The sequence below is a fragment of the Trachypithecus francoisi genome, unplaced genomic scaffold (genome assembly GCF_009764315.1).
Source record: "Trachypithecus francoisi isolate TF-2019V2 unplaced genomic scaffold, Tfra_2.0 Lachesis_group5, whole genome shotgun sequence".
Lineage (NCBI taxonomy): Eukaryota > Metazoa > Chordata > Mammalia > Primates > Cercopithecidae > Trachypithecus > Trachypithecus francoisi.
This window is the reverse complement of record NW_022681470.1, coordinates 99,734,021-99,751,962: the sequence shown is the minus strand read 5'-3', so window position 1 is coordinate 99,751,962 and position 17,942 is coordinate 99,734,021. Positions and strand designations below refer to the sequence as shown.

The 17,942-nt window shown below is 44.7% G+C and overlaps 1 non-coding gene across 1 annotated transcript; it reads left to right on the top strand.

Annotated features, from left to right (window-relative positions):
• Positions 1 to 12,279: 12,279 nt before the first annotated feature.
• Positions 12,280 to 12,351, top strand: TRNAE-UUC. The gene has a single exon. It is a non-coding gene; the product is annotated as a tRNA-Glu (tRNA).
• The last annotated feature ends 5,591 nt before the right edge of the window (positions 12,352 to 17,942 follow it).

Genomic DNA, 17,942 nt, shown 5'->3' with positions numbered 1-17,942 from the left:
CGAACATCATTACTTCCTGCAAAAAAGGCCATCAGAACACAGGGACCCCAGTTTGGAAAGCTGAACTCTTGGAACTATGCTTGGATACTCCAGGAAACCAGGGTGAAAATTGAACTTCTCTCCTCCTACACCTCTTTCAAATTCCTGAAAAGGCCTACTTTGAATATTTAACCCTTTTCTGCCCATTAAACCATTAGAGCTGGCATTTCCTTTTCTATCCAATCTGAGAGACTTAAATCCATTATAATGAGCAGTAATTAGTGTTATGTTAGAGATGATGGGCATGGTTAGTCTCATTCTCACCACCTCATTGTATGATTTCTGTGTTTTTGCTTTGTTTATAAAATCTCTTCCTACCTTTCTTAACTAGACTGGTCTGTCTGGGTAAATGTTTTGTTTTCCTGTAGTGGTTTTGAAATTCCATGTCCCTGATTAGTTAATGTATTTTCTTAGATCTCAGGTGCACAGGGAAAAGGTAATCATGCACCTTAGCTCAGGGCACATTATGGTGGCTGCTCTGAGCAAGGCCCTTACTGTCTTTCCTTCTTTTCTCTGTTTATCCCACTCCCATTTCCCTGTCCACTTTCAGAAACTCGTTCTGAGGAGTTTAGTATACGCTCTTTTATCCCACACTTTCTCTGCGTATTTCAGTAAGGGAATGTCTTTGGAAAACATACATTGTTCTTTGGGGATGGGGGATATTAAAACAACTTTAAAGTGTGAATTGGTTTCCAAAAACCCATTCCATCCTCTTTACTCCATTTTGTATACTATCTCCTCAACTTTTCTAATAGAAAAGTTTGTGTATAATGTGGGGAGGATAAAAGAGTCAAGCCAATTTAAAATAGGCAAAACACTTGAACCAAAGAGAATTTACCAAAGAGAATTTCTTAATGGCCAAATGGCATAAGAAAGGATTCTTGGCTTCATTACTCATTCAGGGAACACAAATTTAAAATGCCATGATACACCACTACACACCCATCAGAGTGAGTAACATTTAAGAGACAGGGAAAACCACTGGCTTATAAAAATGTAGAGCAAGTGTAATTCTTGTTGCTGGCAAGAGAATATAACAGTACAGCGGGGAGTGGTGGCTCACGCCTGTAATCCCAGCACTTTGGGAGGCCGAGCTGGGTGGATCACTTGAGGTCAGGAGTTTAAGACCAGCTTGGCCAATGTGGCGCAACCCCGTCTCTACTAAAAATACAAAAATTAGCCGGGTGTTGTGATGGGCACCTGTAATCCCAGTTACTTGGGAGGATGAGGTTGAAGTAGGAGAACTGCTTGAACCCGAGAGGCAGAAGTTGTAGTGAGCAGAGATCGTGCAATTGCACTCCAGCCCGGGTGACAAAGTGAGACTGTCTCAAAAATAAAATAAAATAAAAAGACAAAAGAGAATACAATAGTGCCACCATTCTAAAATACTGTCTAATAGTTTCTAATACAGTTGAAAAGACACCTACTTCATGACCCAGCCATTCCATTACTAGGTTTATACTCAACAGAAATGAAGGCACAGACCCATAAAAAGGCCCATAGTAGAATATTTGCAAACACCTTATTCACAATAGCCAAAACTAGAAATATTCCAATTGTCCATTAACTCTAGTATATTCATATGTTGGAATAACACTCATTAATAACACCAAAGAGCTGAGATACATGCCATAAAATGGAAGCATCTCATAACCGTTGTTGCATTTAAAAAAAGAAAAAAAGAAACACACAGGCACAGTCAGTATAGTCCTTTATGTGATTTCTACAAGAAGCAAAAGTATACCACAGAGATAGAAATCAAATGGCGACTGCCTAAGTGGGGATGGGGTGAGGATTGACTGAAAAGGGGCTCTCACGACTTTTTGGTCTGTTGAAACTGTCCTGTAACTTGATCTAGGTGATGGTTTCTTTTGTCAAAATGCACTGGGCCACACACTTAAGACTGGTGCACTTTGATCTCTGTCGATTATACTTCAGTCATTTACTGATAGCAAAATAAATAAATACATACATAAATAAATAAATACAAACAAAATTTAAAATTGGAGTTGGCGATTGTCATTAACTTTAGATTTTATTGTATTCTTTAGGTTTTATTTAAAATAGCCAGTTAGAGTGCGAACTCTCATCTTCTCTTGTTCCATTTCTGATTTGGCCTGAAAAGGCCCCACGGATTTTTGAAATATCTGAGCCAGAAAAACAGGTAGGGCCACATCAGGCCAACAGTAAAAGATTCCAATAAGGCTGACTGACAGGCGGCACCTCACCTTTTGGGTGTTGTACTTGCTCAGAGAGGAAGCAAAAGCCTTTCAAGATAACTGGACCCCTAGGTGTGCAGGGTAGGAGTTCCCTCTATTCTCGACTCTACCGAGAGTTCTAAGCCACAGGAAAGTTGTGACCTCTCTAGCCGCAGGTCAACGGCGCAGCCTAGGCTCAGGTTGGAGGCCAAAGGGAAAGAAGAACACTGCACTCAAGAATGGACATTGCCATGACTCCGATTCTAGCCAAGCCTCCTGCGGTCACAGCGTAGAGTACTGAACACAGTATGATAACCGCGAGCCGCAGGAGCTGAAGCGCGCCGGGCTCTTTCTTTTTTTTTTTTCTTTTCTTTTTTAATTTTTTTATTATACTTTAAGTTCTAGGGTACATGTGCATAACGTGCAGGTTTGTTACATATGTATACTTGTGCCATGTTGGTGTGCTGCACCCATCAACTCGTCAGCACCCATCAATTCATCATTTATATCATGTATAACTCCCCAATGCAATCCCTCCCTCCTCCCCCCTCCCCATGATAGGCCCCAGTGTGTGATGTTCCCCTTCCCGAGTCCAAGTGATCTCATTGTTCAGTTCCCACCTATGAGTGAGAACATGTGGTGTTTGGTTTTCTGTTCTTGAGATAGTTTGCTAAGAATGATGGTTTCCAGCTGCACCCATGTCCCTACAAAGGACGCAAACTCATCCTTTTTTATGGCTGCATAGTATTCCATGGTGTATATGGCCACATTTTCTTAATCCAGTCTGTCACTGATGGACATTTGGGTTGATTCCAAGTCTTTGCTATTGTGAATAGTGCCACAATAAACATACGTGTGCATGTGTCTTTGTAGTAGAATAATTTATAATCCTTTGGGTATATACCCAGTAGTGGGATGGCTGGGTCATATGGTACATTTAGTTCTAGATCCTTGAGGAATTGCCATACTGTTTTCCATAATGGTTGAGCTAGTTTACAATCCCACCAACAGTATAAAAGTGTTCCTATTTCTCCACATCCTCTCCAACATCTGTTGTTTCCTGACTTCTTAATGATTGCCATTCTAACTGGTGTGAGATGGTATCTCATTGTGGTTTTGATTTGCATTTCTCTGATGGCGAGTGATGATGAGCATTTTTTCATGTGTCTGTTGGCTGTATGAATGTCTTCTTTTAAACTTAATGCAGGGCTGCTTCCGTTTTGGAGACCTGAGGGTCCGCGTAGATTTTGTTCTTTCTTGCTGTCTCTCCGTTTTTCCTCCCTTTCTTCCCCATTCTGCTACAATTAAAAACAAACAAACAAACAAAAAACTCTTCTCACGTCTCCCTTGTGCAGTCCTTACCGCTGCACAAAGCTACTGCGAAGTTCAGTCTCCCGGGTCCACGCCTCTATCGACTTCCTTGCCCTCCTCCTCGCAATTCCCTGTTGGATTCAACCCTTGCCGGCTCCGGCCTCCTGCCCCAGACAGGCACACAAAAACAGCGCAGCTGAGCCCCGGCAGCTCCCTGCCTCAGAGCGGGAAGAGAGGACACTGGAGGCCTCGCCCCTTGCGCGCCCCACAGGATGCCGAGAAATCAATCGGAATAAATGCTTTTAAAAAAGAGCTTACTTCCACTTTGTGATGAACCTCCGCAACATGTCGAAATCCTGTCTCTACAAAAAATACAGAAATTAGCCGGGCGTGGTGGCGCGCGCCTGTCGTCTCAGCTACTTAGGGACTGAGGTAAGAAGATCACTTGGCCCCGGGAGGTCGAGGCTGCAGTGAGCCTTGTTTGCACCACTGCACTCCAGCCTGGGCGACCAAGTGAGACCCTGTAGCAAAACAAAACAAAACAAACAAAACAAAACTTCCCCATAGAAAAATAGTTCATGATTTACATTCTCAGGACTCTTCAAAGGACTAAAAGCCAAAGGCGATGACCCTGGTGAGTGGCAGGCCCTGCTCCCCGCGAGGGGACCAAGAGCGACTCTCATCACCATCCCTGTCCTGGTGGAGACCACCTGCGGACACAGGATCCGAAGACCGCAGCGCAAGCTCCGCAGCGGCCCCGAAAGAGACTGGGCATGGTGGGCACAGGCTCCCTTACTGGGTGAAGGCGGCGCAAAGAACGGGAAGAGCCATCCTGGGAGCCCACCGGGCATTCAGCCTCCCTTGGGCCCCCAGGCGGCTCGGGCCCGGGTCGCAGACGGGGCGTTTCGGGGCCTTCTGAAGCAGGGGAGGGGCAGGGCTGTGGAAGGCCATTAGGCTGTCCTTCTGGCTTCAGAATCTCCCAACCCGCGGGTGTGCAACGTGATCAGCGCGACTCACCGCTCTAATCTCTCCAGTTTTCCCTGCTGACGGGCAGGCCCTCAGGACGGAAGGGACGGAGAGAGTTTGGTGAGTGTGTCCTGCATGTAGCGCCCAGTAGAATCAGTAGTAGTGGTCTCTGTGGCGCAATCAGTTAGCGCCTTCCTCTGTTAACAGAAAGGCTGGTGGTCCCGGGACTCCTCGCTTTGTTGTTTTAACCCGTTTCTGTTGATATACAATCAACTCCAGCCTAATCAGGAGACATACACGTCCTCTTCCCCACCTTCTTAGGTCTGAGGTTTGGCAAGGGCCATGGTGCCTTGTACCTGTCAAACTCAGGAATCCCAGAGACCTTAGACAGGGACTCACTTCTAGTGTGATAAAAATGTTCTTTGCTCCCATGGAAGGCTTGGGGTAGTAACGTGCCTCGACTTTTTCATGTTTAATAATAGGAGACCTATTACAGTAGTATTCTGTCCCCAGGATGTGCCTGGGTTTAGTGATTCTTCTATCAATAATGTGACCAGTGGAATCAGTCATCCTCATGGTGATCCTCGCCATTGTTTGTAAAAACAGCATTTCTTCCTCTGTTTGTGCATGAGTTAACCCTTTTCAAGATGTTTTTGAAATGAGGTGGGTTTCATGGCTTTAGGATTACAAATGATGCTGCAATCTCCACTATTCTTGTACACATATTTTTGGTCACTCCTGCAGATGTTTCTATAGTGTAGAGAACAGGATGTGCCAGTTTTACACTACAGCATTTATGTAATGTTTCTAATTTGAGTACATTCTACAAATTTATCTTCCGTGGGAGCAGTACCAAATCATATTCCAATTTGTTTCCCAATTCGATCAATGTCCCTTTTGTCATTTACTTGCCGGCACAAAAAAACTTTTCTACACATCAATGTATGATATTCCACTGAGGGGAGAGACATCCTCCTGGCTTAACTGAGGGGGTGAGCAACTGAAGGACATGGTGGACATTACACACAGATATTCTGTGGCATAGGATGAGCTGCTAAACTTCTAGGATGTTTTAAAGTCCTCCAACATCTGTAATTGTTTTCTGTGGTGACCAAGCCATGTGGGTCCAGAGAAGATGCGCCACAGTGACCTCTTTGACAGCTTTCTGTCAAGTCATGTATCCAAGGGGAGCAAAATCACAAAGGTCCCAGATGATTTTTTTCTTCTCCCTTTTCCTCTTTTCTTCACAAATCTTGGTTTTGCTTTTGTTTGACCAAACCAGTCTAATGCCTGTTCTCCCTTCTACACAATGGTAAATCAACACGCAAATAGCTATCCCTTTATTATTCCTTGATAGATTTCTGCAGTGGCTATGTCCATAAAAATTAGCCCTTTTGAGATCCATCATTGGAGCCAACAGAACCCTGCACGCAACAGCCACCTTGTGCAGACCTGGGCCCTTACAGCTATTGGCTCATGTTCCTTCAGTTCTTCTACCGAATATTATGAGTAGAAACTGAGCTCTTTGGCTTTTACCCACTACTATGGCTATAGTACATTTTCTGTCTCTCGTCTCTCTCATTTTTGTATCATGATTTTCTGCCATCAGTGGCACCAGTGTGGGTTTCTTGTTTTGATGTTATCGCGTGAACTTCTGGGATTGTTTTATGAGTATATAACAGTCGGTATTAAATTATTCTGTTGATGAAGACTTGTGTTGTACCCAGTTTTTCCTTAGTATAAAAATGAGGTTAATAAGAACATTTTTGGTAGAAGCCTTGTTGGATGTATTGCTCATTTTATGTGGGTAATCAATAAAAGCAAGTGTGCTTGCTTTTCAGGTAGGCTTAACTTAGTGAGAAACTGCCAGTTATTAGGAAATCTGTTGTGCTAAATTGCAGTCCAACTAACATCACACAGCAATATCATACACACTCTGTATGAGGAAGTGATAGAGGCAATATCTGTGCCTCTCTTTGCAGGTGCTGTGTCGCTAAAATCAATTGCTTGCATTTATTTTGTCAAAGATAAAGTCAGGCATTAGTCAAAGCTGTGAAAACAGATTTTATTCAGTAACTACTGACCAAAGCAGAAGGGGCTGAGCTCCATCACATTTGTGGAGAGCCGATGGCATTCTAATTGGAGAGTGAGGCAGGGGATAGGGCAGGGGGCAGGGCACAGGTGAAACATTACAAAATGTTGGTCATTGTAAGCTTCTGCCTCATCAGGATAGCTGTGTCTGCCAGCTGGCAATATTAGACATTAGGATTCTAACCTCCCACAGAGACCCGGAGACAGAGATTCAGTCGTTACTGAGGACGACACCTCAAAGGAATGGCTTTCAAATCCTGTGGAAAGACACACTGGAATTCCTAGGAGATACACACATATCTTAAAGGGATGGAGGAAGGATTCCCTTCTTAGTAAGTGCTATAAGAATTAACCTACCATCATCAGCAGGTATTGGCTAGAATTAAAGTAAGTTCCCCTGGCAGCCTTGAGCTTTTCTAGGTAGGCATTGTCATGGGAGCCTAGGGTCATCCATGGGACATGGTCATATGCTATTAGAAGCCATGATAGAGTCTGATCATCTCTTAGTGCAAAGGTTTAAACTGAGTCTTTGTTTGCTGAGTTTGGTGGTTCTCACTTTTCATCCCTCCATTCCATGGCCAGGATTTTACTGGACTCTGACAGATGGACACGGCCACGGGCCATTTCAGTGACGTTCGAGCAGCCTGTGCATTTCTATTGTGATCTGAATGAAAATAAACAAAACCATGAGATTGAGACTGGGCCCCACAATAGGTATGTGTTACCAATATTCAGGAGATAAACAAAAATATTTCTACGCTTTGTCAAAATGGAAAGTGACTTATGCAGCCAGGATGAAATTCAAACTTACATTATCGAAGTATCCAGTTTATTGATATTTTGTATAAGAAAGCCATGGCAAAATGACAATCCACAAGTGGCAATGGTATGTACGACTCCATAATGTCAAAATTATCCTCACGGTAAATGAAACTCCTACATGTTGCTATAGTAAGGGAACGGAAGCCAGTGTTATGCTGGAATATATTAATTGTCATGGGATAAACAGGCAGGACATGATGCAACATTTTTTAGTCACTTCTATTGAGAGTATTTGTGAAGGTTAATTTTTGTGTCACTTTGACTGGGCCAGGGGGTGCCCAGATAATTGGTTAGACATGATTTCTCACTGTGTCTCTGAGTTTCTGGAGGAGATTGACATTTGAATCAGTAAACTGAGTGAAGCAGATTGCCCTCCCCAGTGCCCTCCTGCAAATACAACAGTACCAGGAGCTTGACATTGATACAAGCAAGGTACAGGATATTTCCATCAACACCAGGATTCATCATGTCGCTTTTTTATAGCCATGACCCTGTATCTTCAGTGCTGCTCCTCCTTTCCTCCTTAACCCCTGGCAACTACTAACTTATTCCCCATTCATATATAATTCATTCATTTCAAGAATGTTACGTAAATGGAATCCTCCATGTCCCCTTTGGGATTACCCTTTGTCCACTCAGCATAATTCTGTGGAGATTCATCCAGGTTATTGTGGGTATCAATAGTTTGTTGTTTTTTAAAAAAATTATTGAGGACTATTTGATGCTATGGATATGTAACATAGTTTAACCATTCTCCTCATGAAAGTCATCTATACATTGTTTCCCCAGTTTTTGCCTATTAAAAACAAGGCTGCTATAAACTTTAAGTATACAGATTTTGTGTGAACATAAGATTCTATTTCTCTGTGATAAACGCAGGGAATGCAATTCCTAAGTGGTATGGTAGTTGCACATATAGTTTTAAAAATAAAAACTATACAGATATTTCCCAAAGTGGCTGTAACCTTTTACATTCCCACCAGCAATGTATGAGTGATCCAGCTTTCTCTGAATCCTTGACAGAACTTGATGTGGTTACACTTTTCTTTTGGTCATTCTGATAGGTATGTAGCAATTTTTCATTGTGATTTTAATTAGTATATCACTAGTTGCTACTAATGTTCTGATTTCAACATATGAATTTGGGGGAGGGGACTGAGCACAATGCATCCCATAACAGTGTATATTCTGGTGTGGTTGCGTGTTCTAAAATTGTCAATTTAAGTCCTGCTGGTTGATCATGCTGTTGGGTTCTTCTACATTCTTGTTGATTTTCTGTCTGATTGTTGTATAAATTGTGAGAAAGGGGGATGTTGAAGCATACAGCTATATTTGTGGATTTGTCTAGTTCTCTGTTCAGTATTTTCAGTTGTTGCGTAGACATTTATGACTTTTGTCAGGGGAGGAGTTGGTGGATTGGTTGTTTCCTCATTATCTAATGTCCCTCTCTGTCTCTGATTAGTGTCTTTGTTCTGAAATATACTGTATCTGACATTAATATAGCCAGTCTTGCTTTCCTTTGTCTAAGGTTTGCATGATATATCTTTTCCCATCCTTTTGATTTCAACTTGCCTGTATCATCATATTTGAAGGTAGTCTCTTTGTTGCCAGGATATAGTTGGGTCATGTCCATTAACCTACTCTGCCAATCTGTGTCTTATAATTGGTGTACTTAGGCCGTTGATATTTAATATGATGATTGATATGTTAGGGCTTAAATCTGCCATTATATTTTTCCTTTTGTGTTTGTTCTCTCTGGTGTCATATTCTGGATATGCTTTCTTTTCCTTACCTTCCTGTGGTGACTTGAACATCTTTGAGAATGGTGTTTTGCCTTATCTATAGTGTTTTTGAGTATATCTGTTTGCATAGCCCTCTTGATTTTTACAGACATTCATATGTCTGTGCATCTATATCTGACCACACAGTATACTGGTATCATTGTTGTATCAGCTTCAGTGAATGATAGACGAGTTACCTCCCTTGTAGGTCTCTTTACCCTCCCAGTTTATAATTGTTTCAAACATTTTCTTTAAGGAGAGTTAGAACCACATCAAACAATGCTACAATTTTTTCTGAAACCGTCAATCATAGTTTAGAAAACTCAAGAGAAGGAAGGGCTATTTTGCTTACCATGTATTTTTTTAAAATTTTCTTTCTGATGTCCCAAGGTTCCTTCTTTAATCATTCCCTTTCTGTCTAGAGAAGTCCCTTTAGCCTTTCTTTTAGGGTAGAACTGCTGGTCAGAGATTCCCTTAGCTTTTCTCAGTCTGAAACTGTTTTGATCTTCCCCTTAATCCCTGAAAGATGTTTCTGCTGGAGAGAGGAGTCTGGGCTGACAACTGTTTTCTTTCACGGCTTGAAAAGCACTGGGCAACTTCTTTCTGCCTCCATGATTTCTGATGAGAAATCCATCATCACCGGAATTGGTTTTCCTTTCTAGGTAAGGTGTCACCTTTCTCTGTTGCTTTCAAGATATTTTCTTTGTCTTTCATTTCCGATATTATATTTTTTCATGTGTCTTGCCATGGACCTCTTTGGGTTTTATCCCATTTGGGGTTCTCACGGCTTCTCAAACCTGTAGGTTTACGTCTCTTGCCAACTCTGAGAAGCTTTTAGCCATTTATTTCTTTATGTTTTCAGCCTTGTCCTCTTCCTCTTCCCCTTCCAGACATAGATAACAACATGAAAGTGAGACCTTTTGAGGTAGTTTCACAGGTCCCTGAGGTTCAGTTCACTTTCTAACCCAGTCTAGTTTTTCCCTGTTAAGATTGTGTAATTTCTTTTCTTTTTCCATGTGCAGTGGATGGATTTCTTTGCTGTGCACCATCCATTCTCCTGTTCAGCCTATGTGCTGGACTTTTTATTTTGGTTGTTGTATTTTCCACTTCTAATATTTCCATTTGGTTCTCCTTTAAATCTTGTATTTAATTGCTAAGGCTTTCTATTTGTCCATTGATTTCAAATGTGCTCATAATTACTAAAGCATTTTCATCAGGCTTGCTTGCTTTAAAATCTTTGTCAGACAATCCCAACACCTCTCTCATCATATTGCCAGTGTGTATTTGCTGTCTATTTTCATTCAGTATGAGATTTTCCTGGTTCTTGGTATGATGAATGATTTTCAATTGAAACTTGGACTTTTGGGTATTATGTTATCAGACTCTCGATTTTATTTAAACCTTCTGTTTTAACTACCTTTTTCTGAGTCTGCTTCTGCAGGGGAAGGGGAGTAGCGCCATCTCATTGTAGCCAGGTGTGTGTAGAAATCCATGTTTCTCCCCTGACCTGCCTCTGTTGACACCCTAAGTGGAGGGCCCGCCAGGAAAGAGCAAGGATGAGGCCCCTTGGCTTGGGTGAAGGGTGGGCAGGGAGGGTCCTGCGGCTGCTGGGAGGACCAGAAGGGTCGATACCCTGTGAAAGAATGAGCCCTGATTGCCGGCGCCAGGGAAAAGGCCCCGAGGCGGGGTCTACAGCCTTGGAGGGGCGGCGTCCACACTCCTGTGCGCCCGGGACTCGGAAGCTCAAAACCCGCCGGCTGCTGCAGCTTCTGGGAGCCGGAGAGTGTCAGCGGGGCGAATCCCGCACACCGGCGCTTAGTTCTGGAACTGGATACCCCGCGGAAAGAATCGGGACCTCGTAGCCCGGCTACGGGTCTCCAGGGTCTTCATTTCGGGAGCAGGCGGGGAACCCTCAGCCCGGGCCTATTGCGATCCACAGTCTTCTTACCTGAGGGATCGCAGGTGCTTCCCGGGGGCCTTTTGCCACCACTTTCCTGGGGCAGCGGGAATGTCGAGATGCAGTCGAATTTCATCCGTCATAGACAGCATTACGCAGTTGCCCAAGGCGGCGCGTAAGATTTTCGTGGATGTGTCCTCAAGGGGCGGTGCTCGGGTCGTTTAGCTAGAGTGGGGTCAGCAGGTTTGCCTCACACACGAAAGGTGGCTTTCATAATGACCTTTTCCTTTTCTTTTTTGTTTCAAGGGAGGGGAGTGGACCTGAGGGGTGGGATGGGGGAACCTAGCTGCATCTTTGATCCGAAGAAGCACGGGAGGAGTTCCATTACTACCTGAAACCCCGCTGAGCACTAGGAACCAGGCCTGGTTTGCCCGCCGTGAGTTGGATCGGAGATGAGGGCGCCAGAGGAGGTGGACTTCATGTTAGCTTTAGATCCAGAAATGTCCAGTCTTCTCATCTATCGCCGAAATCTTCTTTCTGAACGTTTCAAGCTGACAGCTACAATGTCTCTGAAACCAAGGAGGCCTTTCCTGTGAAGCCCACTTGGCTTCCTCGCACCCCGACCTCAGTTGCGGAACCGGTTGAATTGCGTGGCGGAACAAAAGAAAACGAACCTAAATCTGCACCTGGAGCTCGAGCCAAAGACCCCTCAATTCAGTTTCATGCTCTACGAATTGAGCTAGTTGGGGGCGAAAGGGGACCCCTACACATGTCTTTATCGGTAGAGCCCCTTGAGCCAGTTCAGAGATTAGGAACCAGAAGGACTCGGCTCATAACCCGCTGAGAGCCAAGTCTGCACTCTGGTGGCAAGGAAACTGAGGCTCAGAAAGAGAGCAAGTGTTTGGCTCTGCCTCACACTGTGCTACAGCTAGGCTAGAATGGAACACCGCTCAGTTTCCTTGTGGCCTGGCCTCAATACAGCCCAAAGCAGCGGCCAGGCTGTCAGAGGTGAGAGGTGTTGAGCAGCTGGGCAGTGATTGCTTGGAGCCCTGCAGTCCTGCAGCCCGCTTGGGTCACAGAGAGCGACTTTCAGTTGGGCTCTCCTCCTCTTAAAAAGTTAGTATTTACCTCCTCTTTTTTTCTTCATACAAGGAGATTGGTCTTTTTGTCGGTTTCCCTGGTGGTCTAGTGGCTAGGATTCGGCGCTTTCACCGCCGCGGCCCGGGTTCGATTCCCGGTCAGGGAATGTGTTTTGCAACATCCCCAAATGGTATGTGAAGATTTGATAGAGAAACACACAGATGATGATTAAAATGTAGAAATATGTTCCCAGCAGCAATATTTGTAATAATAAATGTTCGTCAGTTTGGATTTGTTATAGGTTGTGATCCCTCCATACCCTAAAAGGATATGCAATTATTTCAAAGATGGATGTAGATAATGATAATAGCTGCGATGAGACCACTGGTGATGATGATAGTGATAATGACTAATGCTCTTGGAGTGTTTACTATGCATCAGGGCGTGGGCTCAATGTTTTATTCCGTGTCTTATTTAAACTTGGAACAACCCATTTTGAAACGCATTCCTATTGGGCCCATTTTACAATGCAGAAATGGAGGCACAGAAAACCTGAGTGACTTCAGAGTCACACCGCCACGGAATGAGGCTATCTGCTCACGTCTACAGCTTCATGGAGAGAAGAGTCCAAGGTTCTCTTGTTCTTCTGCTAGGGATTGTCATCTTCTCAGAGATGTGCAGCCTGAAGAATCAGCGAAGGCAGGTGCGGCGAGGAGGGAGGGAGAGAAAGGAGGTGTGTATTGGGCTTGGGATAGGTAGATTCTGGAGCTCCAGAACTGAGCTTTTGCCTAAAATGCACCTTTTATAAACAGCATTTACTTTTCTAACAAACCCTTAAGCCTTCAGGCAGGATTTTCATCATCTAACTTGAAGCGGATGGGCAACAAAGACCCCATATATCTGGACGTGGAAGAATGAAGGTCAGAAAAGAATAGTTACCAGGTTAACTACGCCTCTGTGTGGAACAGGACGAGTAGTCTTTCGTTTTTTTGCCGATGACTACCCTGATTGCTCCACAAAGAGGCAAGTGGTGCCTGGAAGTCTGACAACATCTGCCTCAGACACCTGTCTATTATTAAATGCCCCCATCCCCAGGGTGTGCATCCTCACTTCTTTGTGCCATTGCACAGGTTCTAGATGCCTGAGGGCGTGATGACACGGAGGCCAGAAGTCGTGTGGTTGTCATGTTTCCGAGTTGACACCAGGCCGTGTGAGTTGGGGCAAGATGCAGGAATGCCAGATCCACGACATTCTCCCCGGCCCACACCGCCTCCTGCACTTCCCCTATGGGAAGCCGCCCCACCACACGTGACCACCATAGCCTCTTGGTCTGAAGTCACCCACTTCCCTATCCTTTGCTATGCTTTTTTTGTCGTGCTCACCACTTGCATTCCCTGTGCCTGAATGGGGAAATGCTTGTGGGGAGGACACAAGCTGGTTGTGTTCCCACTGCACGGTCCCTTCTTGATGCCTCCAGATGTGGGCTCGGTGGGGCAGGACTTGCTCACCATGCAGCTACTCGCCTAGAGAAAGGCTTCACACCTCGTGAGCACCCAATGCTCGGTGAATGAAGGCGTTCCAATGCAGGCTTCTGAGAGACATCAAGAATTCTACTGGACTTCCCACTTTTAGTCCTTTGAATAATTCGGGTAATGGAAAGATAGAAAAAGCTTTTCAAACCTGAGTGTTCTTTGTAAGGTTTATTCCAAGTCTAAAGGGCACCTTCTGGAATGAGCTCACCTCTCTGTAAGGGGGCACCCCTTCAGCCTGTGGGACTCTGTAGGTAGAGAGGAAGGTAAACCCTGAACATTGAAGAGAAGGAGAAGAAAGTGGGTAATACTAGGGGCAGCCTGGAGTATGAGAGACAGACAGACAGACACAGGCACACAGACACAGATGGAGAGGTTGGAAAGGCTGGGCTGGGTCGAGGAGGAGTCAGGAAGCAAAAGGACCTGTATGTCCAAGAGCCAGATTTAGGGTGTAAAAGTCAGAGTTCAGTTTTGCTGAAGAGAGTCAACAAAAGAACCAAGGCAAAGGGAGCCAATAACTCCAAGAATCCAGGTCTGCATAAGAAGCATGGTCAGGTGCAGGATCCTATGGCTCCAGAGATTTGTCTCCAGTGAGATGAGTTTTACAGAAAAACAAAACAAAACAAACACCATCAAGGAAGGAATAACACAGAGGTAGTTATTAGCATGCTAATTCACCCTTGTCTAGGAGGGAGAACAGTCCGTAGATCGTTTGCATTCAACAAAAGCAGAATGCAATTCATAAAGAAAAATGTCTAGAAGGAGCCATTCTTTCCTCTCCTGTTTGATTAGCCTCTTGACAGGAAGCAGTTTAGAGTCCCTCCATCCAGTTTTCTCTGGACTCAGTTAGGTAGATCACCAGAGAAAACAATTACAATTATTGGAAGACTTTCTGAACATCTTGGAGGTTTAGCTGTGGAACATGTGCCAGAGAGTATCTCTGGGCAGTCAGTGTCCACCATGTCTTTCTGCTGTGCCTCCTGCTTAGGTAAGTTAGGCAGGGCACCACCCCCTCACTGGTACATCAGACTGATGTATGGAAACTTTGCTGTGCTGGCAAGAGCATTAAGGAAAAGGCTGTCTCACTGAGTTGGAAAAATGTATTGGAAGATAAATTGGCACACCTGTTGAAGTCAAACTAAGAACATGTAAAGAGATGCCTTCGGCTCCTGGCAATGTTGGAGTAACAGATGCCCGATTTACTCTCCTACATGAAATCTGCCCACTGCTCCTCTCTGCAAACAAACAGGTGCCTGTAATCCCAGCAGTTTGGGAGGCCGAGGTGGGCTGATCCTTTCAGCTCAGGAGTTTCAGATCAGACTGGGCAACATGACGAAACCTCATCTCTACCAAGAAAAATTGAATAATTAGCCAGGCATGGTGGTGTGTGCCTGTAGTCCCAGCTACTCAGGAGGTTGCAGTGGGAGGATCGTTGGAGCGTGGGAGGCAGAGGTTGCAGTGAGCCAAGATTACACCACTGAAGTCCAGCTTGGGCTACAGAGTGAGACCCTGTCTCATGGAAGGAAGGAAGGAAGGAAGGAAGGAAGGAAGGAAGGAAGGAAGGAAGGAAGGAAGGAAGGAAGGAGCTGGTGTGGTGGCTCATAACTGTAATCCCATCACTTTGGGAGTTTGAGTCCAGTAGATCACAAAGTCAGGAGATGAAGATGATCCTGGCTAACATGGTGATACCCCCATCTCTACTCAAAATACAAAATACAAAAAATTAGCCGGGCGTCGTGGCACATGGCTGTAGTCCCAGCTACTTGGGAGGCTGAAGCAGGAGAATCACTTGAACCTGGGAGGCAGAGGTTGCAGTGAGCCGATATCACGCCACAACCACAATATTAGAGATGATAAATTTGCTGGATGGGATTAACAGCAGATTAGACGTTGCAGAAGAAATGATCAGGGAACACAGAACCATGAATAATTGAAAATATGCAAAATGAAACTCACAGACAAAGAGAATTTTTTAAAATGAAATGATTATCGGTGAACTGTAGGGCAGACTTAAGAGGTCTAATTTACAAGTAATGGGAGTTCCTGAGAAGGAGCAGGGAGGAAAGAAAACATTTATTTTCTTTCTGTTATTTTTATTAGGAATGGGGTCTCAGTACATTGCCCAGGCTGGTCTTGAATTTCAGGCCTCACTCAACACTTCCCGATTTGGCCTCCCGAAGGTGTGAGCCACTGTGCCTGGCCAATGTCTGAAGAAACAATAGCTGAAAACTTCTCAATCATAACAAAAATTATAAATCCAGTGACCCAAGGAGCTGAGGAAACCAAAGCACAAGAAACATGAAGAAAACCACTCCTAGATACATCTTAATAACATTGCTCAAATCCAACCAGAAGAAAAAGACATTGTACATACACAGGAACAAAGATGAGGATTGCATCAGCTTCCTGTCTGCTCCTGCTGGCCTCTACCAGGAGCAGCAATGCGCTTGAGCAGAGAAGCAACATCTTTAAGGTACTGAGGGCAGGGGAAGTTAGCCTAGAATACTATGCCAGAAAAAATAAATTCCCAAAACTGGAAGTGAAATAAGGACATTTAGAGATGTACAAAAGCTGACCAAATTCACTACTAGCTGACCCACACTACAAGAAACGTCAAAGGAGTCCTCCAGGCAGAAGGAATCCAATACCAGATGAAAATCCAGATCTACACGAGGAAATGAACACCAGAAATGGGTAACTATACTAGGTATTTTTTTATTTTGTAAATTTCTTTTGTAAAAATTTGAACATTTAAACAAAAGCAATAACAATGGATTGTGGGGTTTATAACATGCGTAAAAGCAAAGTACACGTCAGCAATAGCGTCAAGGCCAGAAGGCGAGGTTTAATATCACTTGAAGGTTGACTGTGATCAGTTAAAAAGGTTTGCTCTAAGCCCTAAGGCAATTACTAAAATAACAAAAGAAAGAGTTATAGCTAATAAGCCAACAGAGGAGAGAGAATGAAGTTACATAAAAACCGTGTGAACACTATGATAGAGCAATTGCTCTTCCTATAGTAATTGCACCTCTATCTATATAAATACTTACACTAGTGACTGAAAATGCCTGCACAAGAATGACTAGAGCATTATATGTAATAGTAAAATCACAGAACTAATTTAACCTCGAAAGTGTATGGAAAGGGCTAAATGAATGACAGTGAGAAAGAGGGGCGGGGGAGGGAGGGAGGGAGAGAGAGAGAGAGAGAGAGAGAGAGAGAAGGAAGGGGGGAGAGAGAGAGAGAGAGAGAGAGATCCCAGAATCCTAGCGGACCTTGATTTACGTTCTCATGTCGTACTCGAGACACGGAGGAGAGGAGGGTAAAGTTGGTCTCTCTGTGTTTGAGAGGAGGGTAAAGTTGGTCTCTCTGTGTTTCCATGAGATCATGTGCTGGATAGAAGAAAGTTACCAGCGGTTTAAGCATTTTTAAAATGCAAGAAACGTTCCACAGAACAGGCTCGAACCACCCATCTCCAACTTGGAAGCAAGTGCACCACCCGACTGCGACACAGGAACAGCCGGCTGTCCCTCTGGTATCACCACGCAGAGCAAGCGCCCATCCAATGTTAGGTGGAGCCACCACCTTTTGTAGAACGATTGTGCAGGCTCCAAAGCTTCGGAAAACCGGAGAGGCGCATCTTGCCGGCTACGGTTGAAACCCGTGCATTGGGTGATTCTGAAGCTGGAAGGGCAGCGGAATGGCCTTCGCCCCGTCCTGCCCCTCGCAGGCGTCAGACCCAGCATCCCAGGAAACGTCCGGCTCGGCGACTCCCTAGGCCTGAGCGCGTCGGTCCCAAGGGAAGCAAGCAGAACGCCCCGTGGGCTCTAGTGATGGCTCTTCCCGTTCTTGCCTCCGCCTTCACCTGACTCTGTGCTGTTTGCGCTCTCCTCTCTCACCTCGGCTTCGGTCGGTGGGGCGGGTGAGAGGAAGGGTGGAAAGTAGAAATACGGAGAGGCGGGAGAAAAGCAGAGGACGTGCGGACGAGGACAGAGACCTCCCGGAGAGAGGCTGGTGCAGGGAGGCCCAGGCTGGAGTGGAAGAGATGAGAATTGTTCTCATCACGTATGAGGATTGGGAGGAAGGGAGGGAAAAGCAGAGCCGCAAGAAGGAAAGAAAAGCGCGAGCCCCCTGTGGCTGTCTGGGAAGAAATCCGCCTAATAATAGAAATCTATTGACGTCAAAGATACTAGAGCAAGCCGCAGAATTGCCACTTGGCCTGTGGCTC